We start from the raw sequence: 6219 nt of genomic DNA, 5'->3' as shown, positions 1-6219 counted from the left end.
CCGTAATGTTTGTTAGAAGTGTACACTGCCTATGTCAAGACTTTTTGGGCCCATGGCGAGCTAGCTGACAAGGTGGATGGATCAGATCATCCCATTGTGGGCCTTAAGCTATGGTACCAATAGTTTGGTAGAAGAGGAAGTGAACACGTGGATACCATGATCCATGCAACATGACAACCATGACCTGTATAACATGACAACTATGACCCATGCAAACAATAACCTATATGGGCCCACATTGATGTATGTGTATAATCTATGCCGCCCATATATCCATTTTGTCATGTCATTTTAGGGGTATGACCCAAATATCAGCCTGATCTGGTGCTCGTGTGGGCCACAAAATAGAAAATAATGGTGATTATATAAACTTTACAGGCTCACTGTGATGCTTGTTAGAAGTGGATACTACCTAAGTCAGGACTTTTTGGGTCCACAGCGAGCTAGCTGACAAGGTGGATGGATCGAATCACCCTATTGTGGGCCTTAAGCTATGGTACCAATGGTTTGGTAGAAAAGGAAGTGAACACGTTGCAAACCACGAACCATGCAACATGACAACCACGATCCATATAACATGGCAACTACGACCCATGCAAACCATGACCCAAATGGACCCACATTGATGCAAGTGAATAATCCATGCCGCCCATCTTTTTTGTTGTGTCATTTTAGGGGTAGGGTTAAATATCAACCACAACCCTTTGTGGATGAAAACCACAATCCATTGTACATGTGAACCACGACCCTTCAAATGGATTGTGGTTGTCATGTAGCAAGGGTCGAGGTTGTCATATTATATGGGTCGTGGTTGTGAAGTTACATGGGTCGTTGTTGTCATGTTATATGGGTTGTGGTTGTCATGGGTCATAGTTGCCAAGTTATATGGGTCGTGGTTGTCATGTTATATGGGTCGTGATTATCATGGGTCATAGTTGTCATGTTATATGAGTCGTGGTTGTCACGGGTCATAGTCATCATGTTATATGGGTCGTGGTTGTCATGTTATGTAGGTCATGGCTGATATAGGTCATGGTTGTCATGTTATATGGATCGTAATTGTCATATTATATGAATCGTGATTGATATGGGTCGTGATTGTCATGTTATATGTGTCGAAGTTGTTACGTGACGTGTACAGTTCGGGGTTGTAACATAATAAGGATCGATGTTGTGATGTTATAAGGATTGTGGGTCATGTTGTGATTTGTAGGGCCCACCATAACGTTTATTTTCCATCCAATCTGTTCAGAAGGTCACAAATACATGTATGAAGAGGAAAAACAAGTTTCGTGTTTATCCAAAACTTCTGTGACCCCGAAAAGGGTTTCAATGGTAAACATTAGATCCCCCACTACTTTTTGCAGTGTGGTCCACTTTATCTTTAGATATGTCTTATTTTTAGTATCAAGCTTTAGGACGAGCTCGCCAAATGTATGGACGGTTTGGATATAACACATCCCTCATGATGGGACCCACAAAACTTGCTGGCGTTAGTACAACAGCTATATAGCTTCCGTGTCCCAAATGGACGTGGAAGCGGATTGGCTGGTGTACCACACGCCAGCTATATAGCTGTTGTAGGTACGTGTCGTGCGTGGAAACGGATTGGCTACTCCCCCTGACACTAGTAACAGCTGGTTGTCGGTGCTATGTGGGCCCCACCATGATGTATGTGTTTCATCCATGCCGTCCATCTATTTTTACAAATCATTTTACAATATGAGTCCAAAAATGAGGTATATCCAAATCTCAAGTGGACCACATTACAGAAAACAATGTTGAATGAGGGTCGACCATTAAAAACATTCCGGGGGCCATAAAAGTTTTGGATCAAGCTAATCTTTGCTTTTTCTCTTCATCTGGGCCTGTATGACCTAAGCAACAGATTGGATGTCCAACAAACAGTATAGTGGGCCTCAAGAGGATTTTAATGGTGGTTATCCAATCACTATTGTTTTCATGTGGTGTGGTCCACCTGAGATTTATATCCCTCTCATTTTTTGTATCAAGCCATAAAATGATATGTAAAAATGGATGAACAGAATGGAAGAAACACATACATCATGGTGGGTGATTGCTTGCCTCCAAGTGCAGAGGTTCATAAGTAATATCCTGTGAATACAAGGTCGATCCCACAGGGAGATGAATTGCGAGAAAAAAAAATCTAATGCAAAACAAACTAAGTAATAAAAATTAATCTGATGATTTGATTTTGAGATTTTTGAATGGATGTAATTCAACTGAATAAAAAAAACACCCAAGCTTCAAAGTTCCACACATATGTTAATGTTCCAAAATCATGATAACTTGGATAACACAACTAGGATCTGAGCACTATGGTCAACCTAATCGGAAAATAAAACACTTTAAATATTTTAATAAATGATATAAAATATTAGAAAATAATGGATTTGCGTCATTGACATATATTCTCAAGCGCCAGTGATTTTAAGTATTCAATATCTATAGGATAATGAATATTAAAGAAATATAACAGGTTGAGAACATCTCCTATCTAGGAAATCTGATTAATCTAGGGTAAGCCTATCCATCAATGTGGATCTCATATGATGGAAACATATGGATCTTACAAAAGGATAAAAAACAAAACCTAAATAATAGATAACATGCATACACTATTCTTCTCATCATTAAAACAATCAATCATCATAACTTAAAGAAATATTAAACCCATATGCTTCCCTTCTAGCTTGGGCTAGAGGAAACTTAGAAAAACATAATTAAATTACAGAAATAAAAGGCAACAAGAAAGAAAGAAGAAAAATTGCAAATAGAAAAGATCTAAAAGGAAAGAAATAACTTATAAAGCTTTAATAAAACTAAAAACTCTTTTAAAAAAATCCTAAATATTGCTCTTGAATGCTTCTAATGATGTTTAAGAATGCCCTAGGAGGCCCTATTTATAAGTAGGGAACTCCAATTTTCGTACAAAGTTGAAAACCCTAGAAAACGCCTTAAATACACGTATTTTTCTAAAATAGACTTCTCGCTGCATAGTTCATTTAAAACAGACTTCCTGCTGCGCAGTTTTCCAAAATAAACTTCACAGCTTCAGAATACACTTTTTTAGGACCATTTCAGGATTCTTCACTTCAAATCTTCAATTCTCTTCATTCCTCACTTGATTTTCTTGGATCTTTAACATGTGAATTCTTCAATCTTGAACTCCTAATATCCATCCCTTGCCTTGGTGATTTTTGAGCATCAAATTCTTACTTTTTAACACCCCTTTTCAATCCAAGCTCTTAAATTCACCTTGCAACACATACATGAGTAAAATAGAATATTAAGATGATTTATGTTCATAAAACCAAGATATAAATGGGGAAAATTGTGCAATATTTGAGTCTCAACACACCCTCCAACCAGCATTTTGCTAGTCTCGAGCAAAATAAACGAAGAAAAATAAAAATAAGAATAAAAATTAATTTTAAAAATAAAATTAAAATGAAAAAAAATTCTAACTACACCACTTTCGTAAGTAATCTCGATTGCATGTAGCATATGCAACAAGCCTTTAAACCCCTAGGTTTCCCCTAATGGACGAGTTATAGTCTCGTGAGGGTTTCCAGAAATGTTACCCACAAACATTGAAAACATGAAAAGCAGTTCAACACTTAGAAATTTATACAATTATGCCTCCATTTATCATATGAATTCCAAAACAAAATAATACTTAACCTAAGTCTGAAGTTAGTTAGAATCTCAATTTTCTAATCCATTACATCCTTGAGTTTAGAGACCTAATCAAAATTTAGAATAGTTATAACCTAATATCCTTAGGTGCTTCGTGACTCAAGTCTAACTTTGAGAAATATGCATGTTTCCTATCCTAACTCCTTTCAATCATCCCAAGAATATGAAATCTCTAGTTATCTCATTTTTTTATGACATTTCTTCTTTTATCATCATATCCTCATTATTATAGACCACCCTTAGATGAAGATTCTCATTAGGTTTGCTTCATAACCTAAGGTATCGTACTTGTAATGGTAACAGTAATGGATACTTAGGTATTCTTACTCCGGATTACTGACACAATTGTTATGGTCATTGCATTCATGCTCTATAATAAAAATTTCTTTTTTTCATCACTCTTTTTTTTCCTTCAATATTCTTTCTTTTAAACATATATCAATGGTACTAGTTCATTCAACCTTGTTTGAATCAAAAGTCGTTATTCTAGTTCACATATCATATTCCTCACTTAGTTAGCTAGGGTGTATTGTGAATTCAGTACATCAAATTACAACTCACTTTAAACTAGTGATTAGATAATTGAACTCAAGTTTATAATTTTCAGTTGTCAGATTCTTGACTACTATCAACCTAGACTAAGTATTAAATTTGCCTTTGAAATTCACAAAATATCATGTTCACATTCTTGTATATAAAAATATTATTTTGAAAATGTTGAAATTTTTTTTTTCATAACCCTAAAAAAAAAAAACTTAAACCTAACTGAAACCTAAAAATATTAAAAATAATAATAAAATAAACTTAACCCCCCCCCCCCCCTAAAAAAAAAAAAAAAAAAACTTTCACATGGATGACTATCCACACCCCCCAACGTAAAATCTACATTGTCTCCAATATAATGATAATGTAATGCAGAGAACAATAAAAATAAAAGAAGGGGTGGATAGTACCTGCCATGAAAAACTCACCTGCTATGTGACACTAAAAAAATTGAATATGGTATAAATCATACACAAATGCTCCGTCAGACCAGGAGCATCATTCTGAATATTCTGGCTCATGAAGAGGGACGGACTCCTCTCCCAAATGAAAGTTTTCCACATAAGGCTTCAATCTCTGACCATTAACCTTGTACACATTGCCATTACGTGGATTCTCAATTTCAATAGCCCCATGAGTATAAACATTCTTCACAATGAAGGGGCCTGTCCATCTTGATCTTAACTTTCCCGGAAAGAACTGGAGACGGGAATTGTATAATAGGATCTTTTGCTGAGGTTCAAAATTCTTCCTCTGGATATTTTTGTCATGAAAAGCTTTGGTCCTCTCTTTGTAGATTTTAGAATTTTCATAGGAGTCTCTCCTCAACTCCTCTAATTCATTTAACTCTAATTTCCTTTGTCCACTTGTTTGATCCATATCAAAGTTTAATTTCTTTATTTCCCAGTAGGCTCTATGTTCCAATTCCACAGGCAAGTGGCAAGCCTTCCCATACATCAATCTGTATGGAGACATTTCAATCGGGGTCTTGTAAGCAGTCCTATAAGCCCATAAAGCGTCGGATAGTCTGAGGGACCAATCCTTCCTATCTGGCCTTATAGTTTTCTCTAAAATGTGTTTGATTTCCCGATTAGAAATCTCAGCTTGCCCACTCGTTTATGGGTGGTATGGGGTGCTCACTTTATGCTTGATACCATATTTCTTCATCAAAGCCTCAAATGTTCTATTGCAAAGGTGAGACCCGCCATCACTAATGATGGCCTTTGGAGTTCCAAATCTAGCAAAAATATTTTCCTTGAGGAATCGTATGACCACTTTGTTGTCATTGGTCATACTTGGAACTGCCTCAATCCACTTTGAAATATAATCCACACCAACCAATATATAAAGAAATCCAAAAAAAGATGGAAATGGACCCATAAAATCAATACCTCAACAATCAAAAATCTCCAATGATAAAATTGGGGATAAATGCATCATATTGCGCCGGGACACTCTTCCCAACCTTTGACATCTATCACAAGTAACACAGAAAGGATGGGTGTCTTTAAACATGGTGGGCAAGTAAAAACCACATTGCAAGATTTTTGCAGTGGTTTTCTTAGTAGAAAAATGGCCACCACATGCTTTCATGTGACAAAAAGAAATAACACTTCGAACTTCATCCTCTGGGACACAACGTCTAAAAATTTGATCAGTCCCATATTTATATAAATACGGGTCATCCCAGAAGAAGTTCCTAACCTCGGTTTCAAAACGCTTCCTATCTTGTGACTTCCAATGATATGACATTTTTTCCGTTACAAGATAGTTCACTATATCCGCATACCAAGGCAATTTGGAGATCGCAAATAATTGTTCATCAGGGAAAGTGTCCTGGATATGCATCTCCTCAGTGGAATCATCTAACACCAATCTAGAAAGGTGATCGGCCACTACGTTTTCTACTCATTTCTTATCTTTTATCTCTAATTCAAATTCTTGGAGTAGGAGGAT

The sequence above is a fragment of the Magnolia sinica genome, chromosome 7 (assembly GCF_029962835.1).
Source record: "Magnolia sinica isolate HGM2019 chromosome 7, MsV1, whole genome shotgun sequence".
Taxonomy (NCBI): domain Eukaryota; kingdom Viridiplantae; phylum Streptophyta; class Magnoliopsida; order Magnoliales; family Magnoliaceae; genus Magnolia; species Magnolia sinica.
The sequence above is the reverse complement of the archived record's forward strand: the minus strand, read 5'-3'. Positions refer to the sequence as shown.